This window comes from Pelophylax lessonae (genome assembly GCF_965119305.1).
Source record: "Pelophylax lessonae genome assembly, chromosome: 10".
NCBI lineage: Eukaryota > Metazoa > Chordata > Amphibia > Anura > Ranidae > Pelophylax > Pelophylax lessonae.
This window is the reverse complement of record NC_138777.1, coordinates 32,014,809-32,038,558: the sequence shown is the minus strand read 5'-3', so window position 1 is coordinate 32,038,558 and position 23,750 is coordinate 32,014,809. Positions and strand designations below refer to the sequence as shown.

The following is a 23,750-nucleotide window of genomic DNA, read 5'->3' as shown; positions in this document are numbered from 1 at the left end:
TTTCGAAGAATTGTATAATACCAGAATCTTCCTCAGGGAATCTGTGTATATTCCTGAAAAGCATATGCCAGAAATAAATCAAAAAAAATTGTAAAAAGAAAAGAACAAAGCAAAATAATGGCTAAATATTATATATCAAATCATTAACATGGATACTTTTTGTAGTTGCGACAACATATTACTCCATCTTATTGTGAGAGACATTCCTGGCTAATTAGCCATCAATAAATCAGAAACCTTATCTTATACCCTATAGAAAATTAAGCAAGAAAAGAGAAGGAAAAAGAAAGAAGCAAGCATATCACATGGTAAGAGTTCACATACCTGCAGACCTTTGGAGCCAGAGATATCTGTCCTGAAAGGGGGGGATATATGGTAATCCCACAGTATAGGAGCAAGAGTCAGATATTAACTCATAATATTCATTACCTAAAGATAATAATTCATTATCAGTGAAAAAAGGGGGGGTTCCATAAATTTAAACCACCATATATGTAGAAGACTATGAATCAATTCACCTGTTGATGATCAAAATGTTTAATATGTAAAAAGGGGAAGAGAAAAAATTCTCTCCAAGTATAAGAAGAAGAAAAGGGTTCCTAACAACTTGTGATGGTTATCCTCCAATGGGGGTGCCTTCAGGACTTGACAGATGGTAAATTCTGATAAAAAAAAAGGGAAGAAAAACAGGGAACCAACAGAATAAATATGTCCATTACCCACGATAGACTATATATTATATCCTTGGTATTTCGGATGCCTTACCTCCGTATTAATGTGAAACATCCATGGTGTCTTTATTGACTTCTATGGATAAAATATTCACACGGGTATGTATAAAATCTCTATTCCAAAATGTATTCCCAGATTTTCAGGTCGATGTTGGATATTAATCTAGGACAGATACATGGATAATATATAACTTTATATGGAGGAGAAATAAATCCCCCCCCACAAAAAAAGGGGAAAGAAATATATAATGGATTATTGAGATTTGGACTGTCTTACCTCAATATTGAGGTGGGTTGTCCATAGTATCCCCACCACTTGAGGGGCTGCAGTATTTATCGGTATCAATACCAACTAAGTGCCTGCAACAATATATAAAAAAGAAGAATATATTCATCTAGTTCCCCATATATGAAAATGTGCCATACATGAATCTTGCCCGTTAAGATAACGTATAAATACCGTTTAATGTAGGTGGAACGTAAAACATCTAGTTGCTATCCATAAGCGTTGGCCATCAAACAGGTCCCAAGGCTTAATAGCGCAGCCTTATAGATTCCATCCAGTATCCTGAAGGTAACAAAACAAAAATCCCCTTATGTGGAGTCAAAGCCTAGCACAGGCTGTTTAAGTCCCCTAAGGCATACTCACTGATTGTAGGAAAAATCGGCAATAGACCTGTCATGTCACGGAGAGATAACTCTCCGGACTGACTCTCGGCGTTTCCTTAAATATCAGACCATTGCCGTGAATTCTCGTTGAGTCTCGCGAGATTGCGTCTAATCGGCGCACTGCAATGTCGTCACCTCCGTTTCCCTAATTCGCGGGAAATCTCGCAAGTCTACGGTGATGACACATCCGCCCTTATAGTCTTTATTGTTGAAGCGTACCACGTAGCCGCCGTCAGAGACATACTTCCGCCCTGACTTACGGATGGGCATAGCTATATGTCCGCCCATGTTTCTCGCGGTCCGTGGACACCACCAAAAGACAGAGTGAAATAACGATGAAGAATAGAAAGAGAAATGAACATATAACACTGAGGAATCCGATCATAAATATGATCAGACCATTGATGCATAATGAAACAAAACCTCAGTTATATATGTATCTATATAGATTACTTGTTGTAAAGAACGGCATGGTACTGGTTGACAGAGAAGGAAAATCCTATCAGATATCGCCCCGGCACGGGAGATAGCGTTTAACCCCCTGAGCTCACCCGGGGTTCAGACATGGAATTCCCGAAAGAATTGTCGGGAATTGATCCAGCTGAAAAGACGCTGATTTCTCCAGTTGTTAAATGAGGATATCCCTATTGAATGGGGATCTCCATTGGAGAATGTCTCACCCGTGCCGGGCTCCTATGCTGTGGGTAATCTCCCCAAAAAAAGACAGAACCAAACCGTGCTATGGCTCCAAAGCCGCTGGTGAACCCACCAGGCGGAAAGAGGGAAAAAATAGAAAAAGGGAGAAAAAAAGAAATAAAGAAATGGGGATAAGAAAAATGGGAAAAATCCCTGGAAATATGTTTTTTATAAATAGGGGAATATCCCTTAATCTCACTATATCGAGGAAGAAAATAGTGGTCGCATCCTGCAATTACATAGTTTGTTCATGAAAATGAATATAATACATACATTGTATAACAAGTAAATCATTCTTAAATAAACCCACTTAAAGACATTGTGTTTTCCTAAAAGATTTCATACTTATAAATATATATCCTCAGAATACTCAGTAGGAGTAAAGGGAGAAGGAAAAAAGGGGAGAAGTTGATAAGGGGAAGGAGGAGAAGTTAGTGATAAAAACCCTGACAAACAAACAGGGGAGACATCAAGAAAGTCTATAGAACTGACAGAAAACTATATACAAATCAACGTTTGAGTATTCGAAATAGAGCTAATTAAATAAGAACAATATGAATTTGTTCTTTACTATGCACTATGACTCAAAATCTGTGGACTTCCTGGATATTACCATCAACAAAAGTGATGAGGGTTATATAACAACAACCCTATTCAGGAAATCCACAGCGGGAAATACCCTGCTGCATTCAGCTAGTTTTCACCCCGAACCTCTTAAGAGGTCAATTCCATACTCACAATATCTAAGAATTAAGAGAAACTGTTCCTCTGAAGGTGACTTCAGGAAAAAGGCAGGTGAATTAACGGAGAGACTCCTCGAAAGGGGATACTCGAAGACCTGTCTTAGGAAAAATTTCAACAGGGTACAAAACATGAAAAGACAGGACCTACTCTTCAAAACTCCCAAGAAAAACGAAATCCCTCAAAAGAATCCACCAAGAATGATTCTGAATTATTCCAATGAACATGATAAAATCTATGGGATTCTTAAAAAGCATTGGGCAATATTGAGGGAAGACCCTACTCTCCAACATATAGTTACACCATCTCCAGCTATCACCTACAGAAGAGCCACCTCCATGAAGGACAGTCTTGTCCAAAGTGAATATAGGGGCTCAAATAGAGAAGACCCCTGCAGGGACAAAGGGACATTTCCCTGTGGCAATTGTGACCAGTGCAGGGTGATAGTTAGATGCAAAACTACTAGGCTTCCCAATGGTGAACTATTTCACCCCAAACATTTTGTTAACTGCAAAACCAAGGGGGTCGTGTATCTGATGCGATGTGAGTGTAAGGCTTTCTATGTTGGGAAGACCAAACAAGAACTTGGAAAACGTATTAGCCAACATATGCAAAGCCTAAATATTGGTAACTTATATCTGCCACTTGGCCGACATATGGCCATCACCCACAGATACAGGACCCCCAAGGTAACTTTTTGTGCCCTGGAGAGGGTGCATGTTCCGGCCAGGGGGGGTGACTGGAACAAGCAGCTACTCCAGCGGGAAATGCGCTGGATTGTGAAGCTTAGGGCCACCACCCCCCCTGGCTTAAACGAAATGGAGAGTTATAGACCCTTTCTGGAGGGATTTTTCTCTGGAAAGACGGACTAATGGGTCCCCCCACATTAGCTCTATTTCGAATACTCAAACGTTGATTTGTATATAGTTTTCTGTCAGTTCTATAGACTTTCTTGATGTCTCCCCTGTTTGTTTGTCAGGGTTTTTATCACTAACTTCTCCTCCTTCCCCTTATCAACTTCTCCCCTTTTTTCCTTCTCCCTTTACTCCTACTGAGTATTCTGAGGATATATATTTATAAGTATGAAATCTTTTAGGAAAACACAATGTCTTTAAGTGGGTTTATTTAAGAATGATTTACTTGTTATACAATGTATGTATTATATTCATTTTCATGAACAAACTATGTAATTGCAGGATGCGACCACTATTTTCTTCCTCGATATAGTGAGATTAAGGGATATTCCCCTATTTATAAAAAACATATTTCCAGGGATTTTTCCCATTTTTCTTATCCCCATTTCTTTATTTCTTTTTTTCTCCCTTTTTCTATTTTTTCCCTCTTTCCGCCTGGTGGGTTCACCAGCGGCTTTGGAGCCATAGCACGGTTTGGTTCTGTCTTTTTTTGGGGAGATTACCCACAGCATAGGAGCCCGGCACGGGTGAGACATTCTCCAATGGAGATCCCCATTCAATAGGGATATCCTCATTTAACAACTGGAGAAATCAGCGTCTTTTCAGCTGGATCAATTCCCGACAATTCTTTCGGGAATTCCATGTCTGAACCCCGGGTGAGCTCAGGGGGTTAAACGCTATCTCCCGTGCCGGGGCGATATCTGATAGGATTTTCCTTCTCTGTCAACCAGTACCATGCCGTTCTTTACAACAAGTAATCTATATAGATACATATATAACTGAGGTTTTGTTTCATTATGCATCAATGGTCTGATCATATTTATGATCGGATTCCTCAGTGTTATATGTTCATTTCTCTTTCTATTCTTCATCGTTATTTCACTCTGTCTTTTGGTGGTGTCCACGGACCGCGAGAAACATGGGCGGACATATAGCTATGCCCATCCGTAAGTCAGGGCGGAAGTATGTCTCTGACGGCGGCTACGTGGTACGCTTCAACAATAAAGACTATAAGGGCGGATGTGTCATCACCGTAGACTTGCGAGATTTCCCGCGAATTAGGGAAACGGAGGTGACGACATTGCAGTGCGCCGATTAGACGCAATCTCGCGAGACTCAACGAGAATTCACGGCAATGGTCTGATATTTAAGGAAACGCCGAGAGTCAGTCCGGAGAGTTATCTCTCCGTGACATGACAGGTCTATTGCCGATTTTTCCTACAATCAGTGAGTATGCCTTAGGGGACTTAAACAGCCTGTGCTAGGCTTTGACTCCACATAAGGGGATTTTTGTTTTGTTACCTTCAGGATACTGGATGGAATCTATAAGGCTGCGCTATTAAGCCTTGGGACCTGTTTGACGGCCAACGCTTATGGATAGCAACTAGATGTTTTACGTTCCACCTACATTAAACGGTATTTATACGTTATCTTAACGGGCAAGATTCATGTATGGCACATTTTCATATATGGGGAACTAGATGAATATATTCTTCTTTTTTATATATTGTTGCAGGCACTTAGTTGGTATTGATACCGATAAATACTGCAGCCCCTCAAGTGGTGGGGATACTATGGACAACCCACCTCAATATTGAGGTAAGACAGTCCAAATCTCAATAATCCATTATATATTTCTTTCCCCTTTTTTTGTGGGGGGGGATTTATTTCTCCTCCATATAAAGTTATATATTATCCATGTATCTGTCCTAGATTAATATCCAACATCGACCTGAAAATCTGGGAATACATTTTGGAATAGAGATTTTATACATACCCGTGTGAATATTTTATCCATAGAAGTCAATAAAGACACCATGGATGTTTCACATTAATACGGAGGTAAGGCATCCGAAATACCAAGGATATAATATATAGTCTATCGTGGGTAATGGACATATTTATTCTGTTGGTTCCCTGTTTTTCTTCCCTTTTTTTTTATCAGAATTTACCATCTGTCAAGTCCTGAAGGCACCCCCATTGGAGGATAACCATCACAAGTTGTTAGGAACCCTTTTCTTCTTCTTATACTTGGAGAGAATTTTTTCTCTTCCCCTTTTTACATATTAAACATTTTGATCATCAACAGGTGAATTGATTCATAGTCTTCTACATATATGGTGGTTTAAATTTATGGAACCCCCCCTTTTTTCACTGATAATGAATTATTATCTTTAGGTAATGAATATTATGAGTTAATATCTGACTCTTGCTCCTATACTGTGGGATTACCATATATCCCCCCCTTTCAGGACAGATATCTCTGGCTCCAAAGGTCTGCAGGTATGTGAACTCTTACCATGTGATATGCTTGCTTCTTTCTTTTTCCTTCTCTTTTCTTGCTTAATTTTCTATAGGGTATAAGATAAGGTTTCTGATTTATTGATGGCTAATTAGCCAGGAATGTCTCTCACAATAAGATGGAGTAATATGTTGTCGCAACTACAAAAAGTATCCATGTTAATGATTTGATATATAATATTTAGCCATTATTTTGCTTTGTTCTTTTCTTTTTACAATTTTTTTTGATTTATTTCTGGCATATGCTTTTCAGGAATATACACAGATTCCCTGAGGAAGATTCTGGTATTATACAATTCTTCGAAACGCGTTGGACTCTGTTGTGTACCTGTAACACTGTATTGTATCACATGTTTATTCATACCGTTACATATGTAATATAAATTACCTTGATGATTTCTCTTATAATCACTTTTTTCAATAAATTATTTTATTCTAAATTAATCTTTCCTATGAGAGATAATTACTAGTTGCCCTTAAAGTCCCACCCACCCAAAAGGGGGTTAGTCTTCTTTCACAATTTTCATGGGATTATGGTAACAGCTTACCTGGAAACTACCTACATATCTTTAGAGAAAATAAAATAATTTAATGAAATATAAAAATAATATAAAAATGACATAAATCACCAAATTTACCAAAAATATGTAGCAGAATACAAATTGGCCTAAAATGATGAAAACATTTTATTTTTTAAATTTTTTTTTTATTGGGAATGTTATATAGCAGAAAGTAAAAAATATTTTTATTTTTTCCAGAATTGTCGCTCTTTTTTTGTTTATAGCGCAAACAATAAAAACTGCACAGGTGATCAAATACCACCAAAAGTAAGCTATATTTGTGGGGAAAAAAAAGGACATCATTTTTTTTTGGGTACAGCATTGCATGACCGCACAATTGTCAGTTAAAATAGCGCAGTGCCGAATCACAAAAAATGGCCTGGTCATTAAGGGGGAAAACGTTCCGGTTCAGAAGTGGTTAAATGTCTTTACTGGTTTCCAGTTTAGAGTTACAGAGGCGGTCCAGTGCTAGAATTATTGCTCTTGCTCTAACGTTCATGGTGATACCTCACATGTGTAGTTCGAATACCGTTTACATTTGCGTGTGAGAATTACGGATGGGTTTTACGTACATTTTTTATTTTTTTTAATTATTTATTTCACTTTTTATTTTTACACTGTCCCTATAACTTTTTTTTTTTTTTTTTTTATTACTTTTAATAGTATTTTCTAATAGAAATAAGGATGATAGGTCCTTTTTATGGAGAGATCTGGGGGTCAAAAATACTTTTTTACCTTTTAAATTGGGAGTAAACTCCCATCTATAAAAAGGCCTACGTATTGGTACTGTAAATATCTCCTAAACCTGCACCGTTTAGGAGATATTTATTATATATGCAGTCGATGACATCACTGACACATGCGCCATCCGGGCCATTCCATTAGAGTCCTGTGCCGTAAATGGCAGCTCCTGCTCGGCATTTACAGCACAGGAAGACTTGGTGAATATGGGAGCGCCTGTAGCGGTGACAGCGTGGCGCTGGAAGGCTTCCTTTTCAGGTAAGGTATGCGACGCATACTAGCACCCAGTGGTCTATTGCCGCTTTAAAAGCAAAAGATCAAAAAAATATATATTTTTTAATCTTTTCCTTTAACAAAAAAATAAATACAATTCTTCCAGTATGGACCAGAAATGTCATTGCTCCGGTCCTCCAAGGCCATAGAGTCAATCAAAGAGTATTAACCACTTCCCGCAAACCGACGTACCTGTACATTGGCTTGAAGAAGTGGTTATACTGGGGTGATGCCCGCAGCTGAAATGTGCTACACTTTAGCAGATGCATAGGGGGGCATTAATTCTTAATTGCACCTCGACACATCGGCATCCAAAGCGCATTTTTGCACACACCAAACCTCATGGTGCCACACAGTGGCGGCTGGTGCATGATAATTTGGGGGGCGGCAAATAAACCCCCACCCCCTGAGTGGGACTGACGGCCAGACGGCCGGCAGGTGATTACACCCCCCCCCAGCGGGACAAGCAGCCGGACAGCCAGCATTCTTACCTCCTCTGGCCATGCGTCTCCTCCCTCTTCCTGGCCAATGGCCAGTGAAATCTCTTCTCTTTTAAGCCAATCAGGAAAGGGGTTTCACTACCCGCTTCCTGATTGGCTGGGAGGAGAATCAGTGTGATAATAGTGAATATTCATTCGCTATTGTCATACAACTGTGTTGGCTCAGAGCGCAGTGCTCTGGCTCTAAAAAAAAAAAAAACGTATTGGAATCCATGCATCCGGCGCCCTGCATATAGATTAGGGGGCCAGGTGCATGGATGGGGGGGGCGGCGCCCCTGCCCCCCCAATGGACGGGCCGCCACTATGCACTTCAGTGCAGCATGATTTTAAAAAAGTGTTGGGGACTTTCCACGTGATTCTCTCGGGTAGGGCAGCCCATTCAACTAGTCTGCTCTAAACGCGACGTGTATGCACAAGGCTTTAGGCGCCTTAGCGGGGACACTGTGGAACTGAACTTCCTAATGCCTAAACCATAGTAGTAGCCACGGTCATGTGAAATCAGCATTAAGGAGGTACTCCAGGCTTAGAAGCGAGCAAAGCACTTGCAAAGTTAACACTTTGTAGTCCGTGGCCATGCTTCTTACACATTTGACACCAAAGCACATCAGACACAATTTCTGTTAGAGAACCCCTCTCCCTCCAGGTATGCAGAAATTCTTAACCACGGAGCTTGTACCAGTTTGTTATCCTCCCAAGACCTCACTATATCACCTGGGACTCCAGGTAAGGTCCCTAAGTATTCTGTGCAACAAGGTTGGTCCCAGTATGTGGGGAACCAGTCACTAGTGATGGGGCCAAGCATAACACCCTTTCACTACCAGAGTATCTGTCACCTCTACCATGTCACCCGTTTCTTGGCTGGCTGGTTAACTTAGCAAGTGACACAAATAAGACAGTCCTTAGCAACCGCAATATATTCTCCTCTGCACAGCATTCTGCTCATTAGACCCATGTACTGTATCTTCTCTAACTTCTTCAGTTCCCTGTTCTTTTGATACAATTTACCTGTACCCTTTCAGCGCCGGTTCACATAGGAGCGACGCTACTTTCAGGGGCGACCTCCGAGATCGCGGTGCGAGCAGCGCGCCGCGACCTCGGAGCGGCCGCCACGGACTTCATAACATTGAAGTCTATGGCGGTCGCCTCCTGGTCGCCCCAAAGAAGCTCCGGACCCTTTTTCTAGGTCGGAGCGACTTGTGTCGCTCCTATTAGAACGGGTCCGCAGCTTTCCTATGGGAGGCGACCTGCGGCGACCTGTGAGGCGACCAGGTCGCCTCACAGGCCGCCCTAGTGTGAACCGGGGCTTAGAGACTTCAGACCAGGCAGTTTATATAAACAAATAAACATCTTTTACCAAAGTAGTTGCAGGTAACAAGTAACAGTTTTCAAAGACATCTTCCACATACTTTCCTATACACAGCTCTCTATTGCCCCAGAATAGTGCCCCATAAGGCAGCCATACCTTAGGCAGATGACTAAATCCAGAAAAAGTCCTTCTTAATGCAAGAGTCCATAATAGGCAGTCAATCTACAAGAGGTAGCAATAATTCATAATAGAGTTCGGTTAAAAAGGAAGTAAACCCACCAAAAAAAAAAAAATGAAAAAAAAAAAACCCTGTAAGACAAAGGCATAATGAGCTAGAATGCATTGCATACTAACTCATTATGAAATACTTACCTTAGGCCCCCGCAGTGCCACCCGTTCAGCGACAGGCCGACATATTCAGCCGTCCTGCTCCCTGGTTCGTGTCCTCCGGCCATCTGATTGGCCAGAGGCGCAATGACATCACTTGCGCAAATGCGTGCGGGAGCCACCGTTCATGGCACAGGGCTCTGAAAGAATGGCCTGGGTGGCCATTCCTTTAGAGCGCATGCGCCGATGTCCAGATAAGTCCAATAGTCCATAGGTTCCAGTCCCCTCTGGAAACCCTGACTGGACTACCTCAAGGGGTGGTTCAGACTGACAGCCAGTGGCGGCCCGTCCATTGGGGGCGCAGGGGCGCTGCCACTCCTATCCATGCATCCGGCCCCCTAATCTACATACAGGGCACCGGACGCATGGATTACAATACGTTTTTTTTATTTTAAGCACGTGATTAGAGCCAGATGCTCTAATAGACTTCAAAAAAGGGTGGGCTTGGGGCGCAGAGCACTGCACCCTGAGCCCACCCAGTTGTGTGACAATACCGAATTAATATAATCACTATTGGCACGCTGATTCTCCTCCCGGCCAATCAGGTCCTGAGACCTGTTTCTCGATTGGGAAGGCATGCTATTGGCCAAGAAGGGGGGAGGAGACGGCCGGCGAAAAGAGACATGAAGGAGCCTGAGGGGGAAGCCGCCCCCGCCGCCATCTGTCATTCCGGAGGAACAAGGTAAGTAAACTGGCGGGTGGGCAGGGGGGTGGGGGTGGAGAGATGTGGTGGTGTAGGCTAGGGTGATATAGGGAGTGCAGGTCCGACTGCCCTTCCACCCCCCCAACTGATGGAGCACCAGCCCCCACTGCTTACTGCATAACAGCTACATTTTGGCAGTCTTTCCCCTAACCAACCTTAACCTCTCTATGGCACTAATGAGCCCCTATATATCCAGTATATTGTATGAGCTGCAGGGGGCGGTATCCTTCCTGAAAAACCAGAAAACCTATCCAGCAGCATTAACCCTTCCTCCCCAGGAAGAACCATCTCAACAGGCCAACCTAAGGACACCGTGCAACATTAATACATTGTAACAATTTGCAACATAGTTGACCTAGCTGACCTTAGAGCCTGAACACCGTAGAAGAAAACTTGTAACATTTTCGAGCTCTCTTGGAAGTACCTGCTTAGATGTGAACCAAATTTTAAATTGCTTTTGTTCCCTTTCACACAGAGTCAGACTCAAAATAAGTAAACCTAAATAAAATGGGAAAATCTAAATTATGCCCAGTTATATTTAGTGAAGCACCGAAATTTCGGGTGTGGAAAATTATCGTCGGAAAATAGAGTTCTCAGTCAGCGTTGTGCTGAAAGCAGAAAAGGTGCCGATATTGACTGCTAAAAACACTTTACCACTTTACCACTTTATCATCTTGCCGCAATTTTACCTTTCTTATGGTGTGTTTTGCATAGGTCACGTGACTCAAAAAAATGCGTCAAAAACACAACATAGGTGCATTTGTGTGCGTTCTTACTACATTTTCAATGGATTTCAATGGGAAGGGGCTGAGCAAATATGCAAAAAAAAATGCAGTTAGCAGTTGGCAAGTATGAAAATTCATATTCACTTAGACTCATGGTTTTAATTAACCACTTACGGACTGCCCAGGGTGTATTTACCCCGGTATTTTGACATTAAATACAGGGGCTATGACAGCAGATAGCCGCCATAACCCGGGTGTTTTTTTAAATGGTGGGCAGTTTGCTGTAATAGTCCCAGCGGCGGATTCACAGCGGGATCACTTTTATGGGTGGCGGGAGAGGTGCCCCCCTCCCTCCCACCGCTTCCTGGTCATTTTCCCCACTTACCGGAGCCATCAGTAGCGTAGAAAATGATCCGGTCTGCTGTCCTCTCAGGCAGGAAGTCGAGTGAGGGCAAGATGGCCCCCACTACACTCTATGGCCTTGGAGGACCGGAGCAACATTATACGTCGCTTCCTAGCAACGAATTTAAAGAGCCAATTTTTTTTCATCATGAAAAAAATGACTTTTTTTTTTTCTTTTAGTGTAGATGTGAGATGTGAGGGCTTTTTGACCCCAGATCTCACATCAAAGAGGTCCTGTTCTGCTTATTTCTATTACAAGGGATGTTTACATTCCTTGTAATAGAAATAAAAGTGATCAAAAAAACTTTTTAAATAAAAATCTTTTTGGAAAAAAAAAAAAAAAAAAACTTTTTAAAAAGGACAGTGTAAAAATAAAAAATAAAATACCCCATCCCCGTTAGCTCATGCGCAGGAGCAAAAGCATAAACAAGTCACACCCACATATGTACACAGCGTACAAACCACACAAGTGAGGTATTGCCGCGATTGTTAGAGCAAGAGAAAAAATTTAAGCCCAAGACCTCCTTTGTACCTCTAAACTGGTAGCCTGTAGACATTTTTAAAGTGTCACCTATGGGGATTTTTAAGTACCAATGTTTGTCGCCATTCCACGAGTGTGCGCAATTTTGAAGCATGACATGTTGGGTATCTATTTACTCGATGTAACATTATCTTTCACATTATAGAAAGCAATTGGGCTAACTTTACTGTTTTCTTATTTTTTTATTTAAAAATGTGTATTTTTTCCCAAAGAATTGTGTTTGTGAGACTGCTGCGCAAATACGGTGTGATAAAAAATATTGCAACAATCTCCATTTTATTCTCTAGGGTCTCTGCTAAAAAAAATTAATAATGTTTGGGGTTCAATTTTCTAGCAAAAAAAAAAAAAAAATAATAATTTTAATTTTTAGATTTTAACTTGCAAACAACAAGTGTCAGAAAAAGCCCTGGTCCAGAAGTGGTTAAAAAGTAGACTATAATAAAATAATTTGTATATATATATATATATATATATATATATTGAAAACTTTAATTTTGGTTTCAGCAAAGTGCATCCTTAATTTTTGGTTTTGACATTGGAGTTTTCATTTCGGTGCACCACTAATAATAAAAATAATAATAATAATAGTAATAATAATAATAATAATGCACCAGTTATAATAATCTGTCATTTCAGATTCTTATGGAAGTCCCCCAGTGACAGGTTCTCTTGAGATGTATGGCTGCTGCCATTGACAGAGCCGTTTGGATGCTTTACGAATCCAGAAAAAGCATTTGGTTGGCGAACGCACATGACACCCCCCTCTCCCCTTCTCTCGTGGGCTGCTCTTTGACTTCCCATTGGCTCAGCAGTTCCCTGTGCACACAATGCAGGCTGACTGCGCCCGCTCACGCAGGACGCCTCACACAATAGCCGGCTGTATACCGAGCCATGTGGCAAATCGACTGAGTGTCGATCAAATGCCCCCCGCTGAAAACGTGGCGCGGCATGTAAGTTCCCTTCTGTTAGGAGACAACCGATTCACAGCACCCTCTCCCTTCATCCTTTGTTCCCTCACTTCCTCCGAATGCATCGGCTTCAAAGCCTCGGCGTCTGCCAGTACAAGGTTTAAAGACTTTCCTTCCCAAATAAAAAAAGTGAATAAAAAAGGAGGCTATTTGCTTTGTTAAGACCGACGTCTGGGGCGCACAGCGTGAGAGCTCCAGGGGGGCCAAACAAAAGTTTGTCCAGGACGAAGATGCACAATGTTCAGGAGAAAACAATTAAGGGTAGCGTGGCCTATTTAAAAGGACCTCAATGTGACACGCAACTGGTACAGAGTTCATATTACAAAGAACAAGGTGGAATGCTGTGTTTCTCCAGCAGAGATGATCTACTTCTTAAAGAATATTCCACTTTTACAGCAAAACTGACTTTCTAAGATACAGAAAATTTCTTTTTATGATGCCAAGATGTACATGGGATAACATTCTACAAGCAGATGATAGAAATAATAGGATTCTCCAAGAAACTAGAGACCATACAATGGTCATTGAGCTCAGTGGGTGACATATCCTTAGGGCTCATTCACACAAGTGAATAACCTTCTGCGTGCCAAACTCCCCCCCCCCCATGCTTACCTGAGCCCAATCTCGGTCCAGCATTCTGTACAAGAGCATAGGCCCTGTCTGCCCCCACCCCAAAGCACCTTGTCCCCATATTGATGGGGACGCGGGCCTCTTCTCGAAAACCCTGGGCAGTGGTTGTGGGGGTCTGCCCAGGTTTTTCGAGAAGAGGCCCACGTCCCCATCAACATGGGGACAAGGTGCTTTGGGGTGGGGGGCAGACAGGGCCTCTGCTCTTGTACAGAATGCTGGACCGAGATTGGGCTCTTTAAAATTACCCCCCCCCCCATTTGAATGAGTATAGGGTGCATTGTACTCCTACCAATTCATCAAAAACAAAGTGTCAAAAATAAGTAAAAATAGGTGGCAGTTTTTGACAATTTATTAAAAAAACAAAAAAACAATGTCCCCTGATGTAGATCCATCGTCAATCACAATGCCCGCTGCACCACCTTTCCTGTCCTGCCAGGCTGCATGCTCGGATAAGAATCTGGTATGGATTTTGGTGGAGGGGCACGCCATTTGTTTTTTACATTTTGGCATGGGGTTCCCCTTAATATCCCTACTAGACCCAAAGGGCCTGGTATGGATTGGGGTGGGGGGTATTCCCACGCAATTTTTATTTTTTTTAACATTTTTGTATTGCCGGCAATGTAAATGTAAAATGTTTAAGTCAGTTTTGCTGCAGCAGGTTCTATACATTGTACAGATGCGCCACTGTACAGGCAGACCAGGGGGACCCCCCAAGTACTATATTTATAGGAATTTTACATGTATATTGTTTCACTTTAACTACTTCCAGACCGCCCACCACGTATTTACATCGGTACTTTTAGGTTAAATACCAAGGTTATGGCAGCAGATGGCTGCCATAACCCCCGTATTTTTATACGTGGCCAGCGGTCCTCTTTCACATAAAAGTGATCCCAGTGGTGGATTAGCAGCGGGATCACTTTTATGGGTGGCGTGAGAGGTGCCCACCCCGGTGTCATTGGTAGTGGAGAAAATAATCCAGTCTGTTCCAGTCCTAGGCAGGTTGTCGAGTGAGGGCAAGATGGCCCCCCACTCCACTCTATGACTTTGGAGGACCAGAGACCAGCGTCATACGTTGCTTCCTCCCAAGGGCCTTAAAGGGCCCATTTTTTTTCCTGCAGAAATAAAATTACTTTTTTTTTTCCTGCAGAAAAAAATCTTTTTTTTTTTTATTTTTTGCTTTTAAGTGTAGATGTGAGATGTGAGGTATTTTTGACCCCAGATCTGACATTAAAGAGGACCTGTCCTGCTAGTATCTATTACAAGGGATGTTTACATTCCTTGTAATAGGAATAAAAGTGATCAAAACATTTTTTTTTGAAGGGACAGTGTAAAAATAAAAAATAAAAGGTAAAATAAATAAGAAAAAAAAATTGAAAGCGCCCTGTCCCTCCGAGCTTGAAGCAAACACATACCCAAGTCGTGCCCACATATGTAAACGGTGCTCAAACCACAAATGTGAGGTATCACATGTTTGAAGATGTCCCACAGATGCTCAATAGGGTTTAGGTCTGGAGACATGTTTGGCCAGTCCATCACCTTTACCCTCGGCTTCTTTAGCAAGGCAGTGGTCATCTTGGAGGTGTTTTTGGGGTCGTTATCATGTTGGAATACTGCCCTGCGGCCCAGTCTCCGAAGGGAGGGGATCATGCTCTGCTTCATTATGTCACAGTACATGTTGTCATTCATGGTTCCCTCAATGATCTGTAGCTCCCCAGTGCCGGCAGCACTCATGCAGCCCCAGACCATGACACTCCCACCACCATACTTGACTGTAGGCAAGACACACTTGTCTTTGTACTCCTCACCTTGTTGCCGCCACACACGCTTGACACCATCTGAACCAAATAAGTTTATTTTGGTCTCATCAGACCACAGAACATGGTTCCAGTAATCCATGTCCTTAGTCTGCTTGTCTTCAGCAAACTGTTTGCAGGCTTTCTTGTGCATCATCTTTGAAAGAGGCTTCCTTCTGGGACGACAGCCATGCAGACCAATTTGATGGAGTGTGCGGCGCATGGTCTGAGCACTGACAGGCTGACTCCCCCACCCCTTCAACCTCTGCAGCAATTCTGGCAGCACTCATACGTCTATTTCCCAGAGACAACCTCTGGATATGATGCTGAGCACCTGCACTCAACTTCTTTGGTCGACCATGGCGAGGCATGCTCCGAGTGGAACTTGTCTTGTTAAACGGCTGTATGGTCTTGGCCACTGTGCTGCAGCTCAGTTTTAGGGTCTTGGCAATCTTCTTATATCCTAGGCCATCTTTATGTAGAGAAACAATTCTTTTTTTCAGATCCTCAGAGAGTTCTCTGCCATGAGGTGCCATGTTGAACTTCCAGGGACTTGTATGAAAGAATGAGAGTGATAACACCAAATTTAACACACCTGCTCCCCATCACACCTGAGACCTTGTAACACGGTTTAGTCACATGACACCAGGGAGGGAAAATGGCTAATTGCGCCCAATTTGGACATTGTCACTTAGGGGTGTACTCACTTCTGTTGCCAGCGGTTTAGACATTAATGGCTGTGTGTTGAGTTATGTTGAGGGGACAGCAAATTTACACTGCTATACAAGCTGTACACTCACTACTTTACATTGTAGCAAAGTGTCATTTCTTCAGTGTTGTCACATAAAAAGGGATAATAAGGGATACTTTTGTGAGATACTGTATATATATATATATATATATATATATATATATATATATATATACAGTATATGTATATATATATATATATATATTTATATATATATATATACACTATATACATGCATATATATATATATATATATATATATATATATATATATATATATACACACATATATACATGCATGCATACATATATACATGCATGCATATATATATATATATATATATATATATGTATATATATATATAAAAATTTAAAAGTAGTAAAGTATGACATGACCCTAATTATAATATATGTTTATATTTATATGATAAAAATATATGTTGTATTATAATTATATTTTAAATAATATTAAACTTAAATTGCACTAAAGTAAGACATGACTTAATTTGACTTGATTTTGTATTTTTTTTATCCAGCCTCCTCTCACCACAGACTAAGCCCCGCCTTTTTTTTTGCTCTTTTTTCCAGGTCCTCGGAGAGTACATTGTGTCTGGGATTCCGTTAGCCAAAGAAAAAAGCGCGAACAGGTTGAAGCTGTTCATTTAAATGCAGAGGTACAAAGCATGACTTTTTGTAGAAATAATTGTCTCGGGCCCTTAGACAATTACCATCCATGCTAATTAGGAAAAGATTAATTCATTGAGCTTAGCAAGAGCTAAAAGTAACATCTGTTACCTCGGAACTTATCTTTTTTTCATTTTATTTTTTTTTTTATTTTTTATTTTTTTAAACGTAAAAGGTTAACCGTGTTGTGGAATAAAAATGTAGTCTGTATCACATTTATACTTCAGAAGTAGGTGTTTTCATTTAGACTTGTCAGCTTTATGAAGCCATGGGACTTGCTGGGAATATTAGTTCTCCAGCATCGAAGTGGAAAGAGCCAATCACTACTGAGCTTGTGCAAAAAAAAAAATATATATATATATATATATATATATATATATATATATATATATATATTCTATCTTAAATTATTGAAGCTGTGCAGGCTTACTTGTGAACGCTTGACATTTACCCCCTTTTTTTTTGGCTTTGAGGGGCTTTCTTAAGGTCGGATGTCCACCCAAATACTTGATCTCATGCTGAAAATATAAGCTGTATTCCAGCTTCTGAGTGTGCATGAAAATATCAAACAACAGAGTCCAATAAATGATTGCATGTCTCCTAAAGGGAGCCTGTACTTTTCCTAGCCAGGGCTAAGTAACAGGTTTATTTAAAGTGGACCTAAACTGTATCTGAACCCCACAAACTGAAAACGCTATTTAATTCTTTTTTATATTCAAAACAAATCCACCCTCCCATCCATCTGTCCCCATCCTTCATTTTGTGGGGAAAATCACTTTGAACAACAGCCTTCTATTTCAAGCTGCGGCCATCTTGAATAAGGGCAGATGATTCATGTAGCATTTACTTCCTGGAATCCATCTACCCTTAAGCATGCAGACAGGAGGGTGTGCTTAGTTAAGAAAGCCCCTCCTCCAGATGAAAGAAAAAAAATGCCCATGCAGACTTCTGGGGTGTATTATATCATTTTGGCCTAGGCCAGAAACCAGGAAGCAACTGAAGAAATGTAAAAAATTAGTAAATATAATATAGCTTCCTATCTATTTCCAATTGCTAGCAACATAAGGATTAAAAATAATTATTGTTGATTGTGAGAGTTTAGTTCCACTTTAATAGCCTGCCTGACCTGGCTGCGTACAACTATCTGCCAATTGCAATACTGTGTTTGTCCACCAGGGTGAAGTGAGTACTTTAGGGTATAGAAGAACAAGTGACCTCCCCCCTCTCCCATTTGTCCCATTATACAGCCAATGTGATATCCTATGTGAGCCCTACCAGACCAACAGAATGCATTCACAGGGATTCTTTACCTTACTCTAGTGGTAGAATGGGATGAGTGTTTGAGACTTGATGCAACTTCAATGCAACTTTCAAGCGACTTTGAGGTTTTTCGACTTTGGCCAACCTTAACAATGGCGATGTCACATACCTAGTTGAGGCCAAACTGAGGGGAGGGCTTTCCCTTACACCTCCTGTTCTGTGTATCCTGAAGATAGTGACAGGATATTACAGGGCATGGAGTGGCACAGGTGCCTGGTTGAAGACCCTGGATGGAAGGTTTTTGCAGCAGGTATCAAGCAGCAGGCAGACTGGTGGACTGACAGGTGCGGGTACACAGCAGAAAGTGAAGGACAGCAGGCAGACTGGTGGACTGGCAGGTGCGGGTACACGGCAGAAAGTGAAGGACAGCAGGCAGACTGGTGGACTGGCAGGTGCGGGTACACGGCAGAAAGTGCAGGACAGCAGGCAGACTGGTAGACTGGTAGGTATGGGTACACGGCAGCAAGTGCAGGACAGCAGGCAGACTGATGGACTGGCAGGTGCAGGTACACAGCAGCAAGTGCAGGGCAGCAGGCAGACTGGTGGACTGGCAGGTGCAGGTACACAGCAGCAGGTGCAGGACAGCAGGCAGACTGGTGGGCTGGCAGGTGCGGGTACAGCGCAGCAATGCAGGACAGCAGGAGAACTGTTGGGCTGGCAGGTGTGGGTACAGGGCAGCAGGTGCAGGACAGCAGGACAGCAGGCAGACTGGTGGACTGGTAGGTGTGGGTACACAGCAGCAAGTGCAGGGCAGCAGGCAGACTGGTGGACTGGCAGATGCTGATACACGACAGCAGGTGCAGGACAGCAGGCAGGCTGGTGAGTAGGTGGATACAGGCTCTCAGGTGGTTGGGCAGGCAGAAGTTGGTAGTGGCCACGCAGCAGAGGTAGAGAATTGGATGCAGAGCAGAGTCAGGGCTAGGCCAGAGTCGGTATCAGTCTAGCAGAGAAGGCACCAGGACGGTAGGCAAAAGGCAGGGTCAGGTCACAAGCTGGGTCAGCAACAAGGTATCAGGAACAAGCAAGTCAAACAGGCTGGATATACACAGGAACAAACACAGGATCAGATCACAGACGGTAGAAGCTGACGATCACTCAGCAATCCTCTGGCCTCTGGAGCCACTTTAAATAGGCAAGTGAGCGTCAAGTATTCAAGCATGCTCACGCTAATGTGCGGGCACGCGCTCAAGTTGGGGCCCGTCTCGTTGTCACTCGAGAAGTATTATGAGCATGTGCGCAATTTAGGAAACCTCTAGTTGTCATTTGAGAACCATTATGAGCATGTGCATGTCTTAGTGAATGACTGTGCATCTTGTTAAGATGGCTGCTTGAACTTTCGTGAGAATTCACCATCAAATCAGATATCTACCTTCCCACAGAGGATCTAAGGAGTCCCCAAGGGGGCATTTGCATTTCCATTAAAGCGGTAGTAAAGTCCGCTTAGAGATTTTTACCTACAGATCAGCTTATAATAAGGCTTACCTATAGGTAAAATGAATATCTCCTAAACGGGCACCGGTTAGGAGATATTCACACTGGATGCAACCAGTGACATCACCTTCAGAGCACTGTGCCAGTGTGGAGGGCTTCTTTCTAAGGTAAGTATTTAAAGAGGTTGTAAACTCGTTTTCTTTTTTTACACCCTGCAAGAGAAAGACATAATGAGCTAGTATGCATCGCATACTAGCTCATTATGCAATACTTACCTTAGAACGAGCCCCCGCCGTGCCGCTCACTCACCTCTATGACAGGCGACATGTTCAGTCGCCCGTCTTCCGGGATCGCGGCATCCGGCCATCTGATTGGCCGGAGCCGCGGTGACGTCACTCCCGCGCACGCGCGGGAGAGCCGACAGTCACGGCACGGGACTCTGAAGGAACGGCACGAGCGGCCGTCCCTTAAGAGCGCATGCGCCAGTGACGTCACTGGCTGCATGTAAGGTAAATATCTCCTAAACGGTACATGTTTAGGAGATATTTACAGTACCTATAGGTAAGCCTTATCATAGGCTTTACCTATAGGTACAAGTTGTAGAGGAGGGTTTACTTCCTCTTTAATGCAATTTTCCTACAGGGAAGAGGTTTTTTTTTTTTTTTTGGCAGCGGTTCATAATGGCTTAAACAGACTCCCCTTCCCCTGTATCATCGGCACAGTGCCACCTACAGGAAAGAAGAATGCATTCACGTAAGTATTCACAATGGGTACCCAGACAGCAGAGAGGCTCTAACCTTTGTTGGATAAGGTTCCCTTTATAGAACACAAATAAAAAAGGTGTTTTGGTGGAATGTCACGCTAGCATTCCGTACTCTATATTTAGGGAGTGTTTGCTTATGTAGCACTGCCCCCTAGGGAGCTGCTGAGAATTACACTTCTTGGGTTTCCCTGGGTTACCATTAGCAACTGGTAGCAGATACACGGCATTAAAAGTTCTCGGCTCAGACAATGAACAGTCCAGGGGATTTGAGATTTTTTGTGTTTTTATTGGAACTTGGATAGGAGAAGGGAATGAGTGAGATACTCAAACTTGAACTATGCACAATTCCTGAGGACAACTGACTGTAGAATGCGGCAAGGCCGCTGCTTCATCTTGTCACTGAAGTGAAGATAAGTACTCTTGTTTAGGTTCCTCTTCAGGGTCTAACTTGGCACCCCCTTTCTCAGTGACTGTGTGCGCTGACCTCCTGACCACTGATACTCTACTGGAGTGGTCCCTTTCCTGGGCAGACCCCTGGCAAGCTCCCCGGTACTCATGGACACTGTTTTTCCCTGGGTCGCTCTGCCTCCAACTCCCTTGTCAGCATCCACTGGACCTCCTGGCTCAGCACCACACTTCTGGTCCATAAAGCAGACCAGCTGTGACCACCTTCCTCAGCAACAGAAGGAGAGAAAGCAGTCACCCTCCTCCTGGGACCTGGTTTCCCACCAAAAGACACCCTGTGGCTTTTATAACATATCCCAGGATGAACCAATCTTGTGCCAACCCACTGGGATAGTCATAAAATCTGTGTGTCACTGGCTGGGTTTCCTCCACTGTCCAACATGTTCCCCTATTGGATACAGTGGGGACACTCCCTCAGACCAGATGAATCACACATGGACACATGCAACAGGTCTAACTACAGATCAGGCTCCCCTGTGAAGCAGGCAGAGCAAACTATTCTTTTTCCTAGCACCTACCTAGGAGGGTGCTACACTTAGGATAGCAAACAATCTGCGTCATGTTTCCAGTGCAGAGTAGAGAACAGAAGCTAGCAAATTATGCAATAAAAAGATACATTATAAACGTGATATGAGATATAAGTTGCTAAACAAAAGACTAATTATGGTCTAATTATCTCTCAGACACGGACACGGATGGTGGAATATATAGTTCCTCAATGTATATCATTATCCCTCCATCATGGTATGGGAATTGGAAATATTATATTTATGCTTACGATGACTTGGTAATAGCTATATAGTGAGGGAGGATGCACATCAGCAGGAAAATTAATTAATTGGATTAACACAGATAACGCCGGATAGGATTCTTTAAGGAATACCTTTGTCTTAACCACTTAAGCCCCAGAAGATTTTACCCCCTTCCTGACCAGGGCCTATTTTGCGATTCGGCACTGCGTGATTTTAACAGACAATTGCGCGGTCGTGCGACGCTGTACCTAAACATATTTGACATCCTTTTTTTACCACAAACAGAGCTTTCTTTTGGTGGTATTTGATCATCTGTGCGATTTTTTGATCATGCGCTATAAACAAAAAAAGAGCGTCAATTTTGCAAAAATAACAATATTTTTCACATTTTTTCATATGAAATTCCCAAAAAAAAATGTAAAATTCTAAATTTTTTTACATTTTCAGCCAATTTGTTTTATGCTACATATGTTTGGTAAAAAAAAATCGCAAAAAACATTTTGATTGGTTTGCGCAAAAGTTATACTAACAAAGGGAAAGATTTTTGTCATTTTTGTTGTTTTTTTTTAAACGAGTAATGGCGGCGATCTGCGATTTGTTTTGTGCTATACATATGCACTGTTACTGTAAAAATGACACTGGCAGTGAAGGAGTTAACTGTATTGGAGAGGGAGGGGTTAAGTGTGTCCTAGGGACGTGTTTCTAACTGTGATTGGCTGTGGCTACTAGTGTAAGAACAGAGATCAACGGTCCTACATAATAGAACCGTATGATCTCCATTCTTACACAGGAAAGAATGACAGGCGGCTTTGTTTACATTAGCCCCCTGCCTTTCTTCCGGTGTAACGGAAGATCGCGAGTGCCCGGCGGACATCGTGTCCGCCGGGCACACACGCGGGGAGGTCTGTGACCGCGCGGGAGCGTGCCTCCGACGGCGCGCGCTCGCTCCCTAGAGCCTCACAGGCTAGCGACGTAGGTCTACGTCGCTTTGCCTGTGAGGGGCTGACTGCCGCAGTAAATAGTTGTGCGGCGGTCGGCAAGTGGTTAAAGCAGAACTCAATTGTATCTAAGCACCGCAAACTGAAAACGCTATTTAACTACTTCAATATTGGGCACTTTCACCCCCTTCCTGTCGAGGCCCATTTTCAGCTTTCAGCGCTGTCATACTTTGAATGACAATTGCACGGTCATGCAACACTGTACCCATATGCCATTTTTATCTTTTTTTTTGGGACAGATAAAGCTTTCTTTTGGTGGTATTTAATTGCCTATAAAAACAAATAGTGCAGTGCCATAAGGTATATCATAAACAAAGTATGAGCTGACTAAGGCCTCTTTCACACGGGCATTCCGAATGTCCGTATATCACCCCATCCATTTGCGGATGATATACGGACATAATGCATGTCAATGAGATTGCGGATGTCAGCGGATGACCATCCGCTGACATCCGATTTGCGTCCTTTCAGTTCTGTTCCGCTTTTTGGAACGGAACCCTATTTTTTCTTCCGTTTAAAAAACGGAACTGATGCTAAATCGAATGTCAGCGGTGTCATCTGCTAACATCCGCAATGCCCATAGACATACATTATGTCCGTATATCATCCGCAAAAAAGAGAGGAATGTGGGACTTTGAATGAGTGCAGCTAGACATGTCAGGTGGCAATCGGAGCGGTCTGCCCCATTCATCGGAGTCCCCGCTGCCGAGTGGGGGCGGGAGCACGCCGGCGGCGGCGCGCGCTCGCCCCCTAGCTGCAGGCGTGCGACCGATGTAGGTCTACGTCATTTCGCGTAGGAGTGCCGCACTGCCGCAAAAGGCGGCGGGCGGTCTGGGACCAGTTAAGGGGTTAAAACTAGTGATTTAAAACCCGCGCTAAGTGAATATAATGCCAAATATCAATATAAAAGTATGATGCAGCTGCTGTTCACCAAGTAAAAAAATTAAATAAATTTAATTTAATTTAATCTTAGGGGGTAAAACATTCCGGAGCTGAAGTGGT

General features: G+C 42.6%; 1 protein-coding gene across 1 annotated transcript in view; it reads left to right on the top strand.

The window, feature by feature from the left end:
* LRRC4C (leucine rich repeat containing 4C) overlaps window positions 1–23,750 on the top strand; it is a 1,031,944-nt gene that overhangs the window by 138,442 nt on the left and 869,752 nt on the right. Inside the window, exon 2 of the mRNA XM_082269627.1 lies at window positions 16,924–17,009. The gene's annotated coding sequence lies outside the window, so the exon portion shown is untranslated. The remainder of the gene's footprint in view (window positions 1–16,923; window positions 17,010–23,750) is intronic.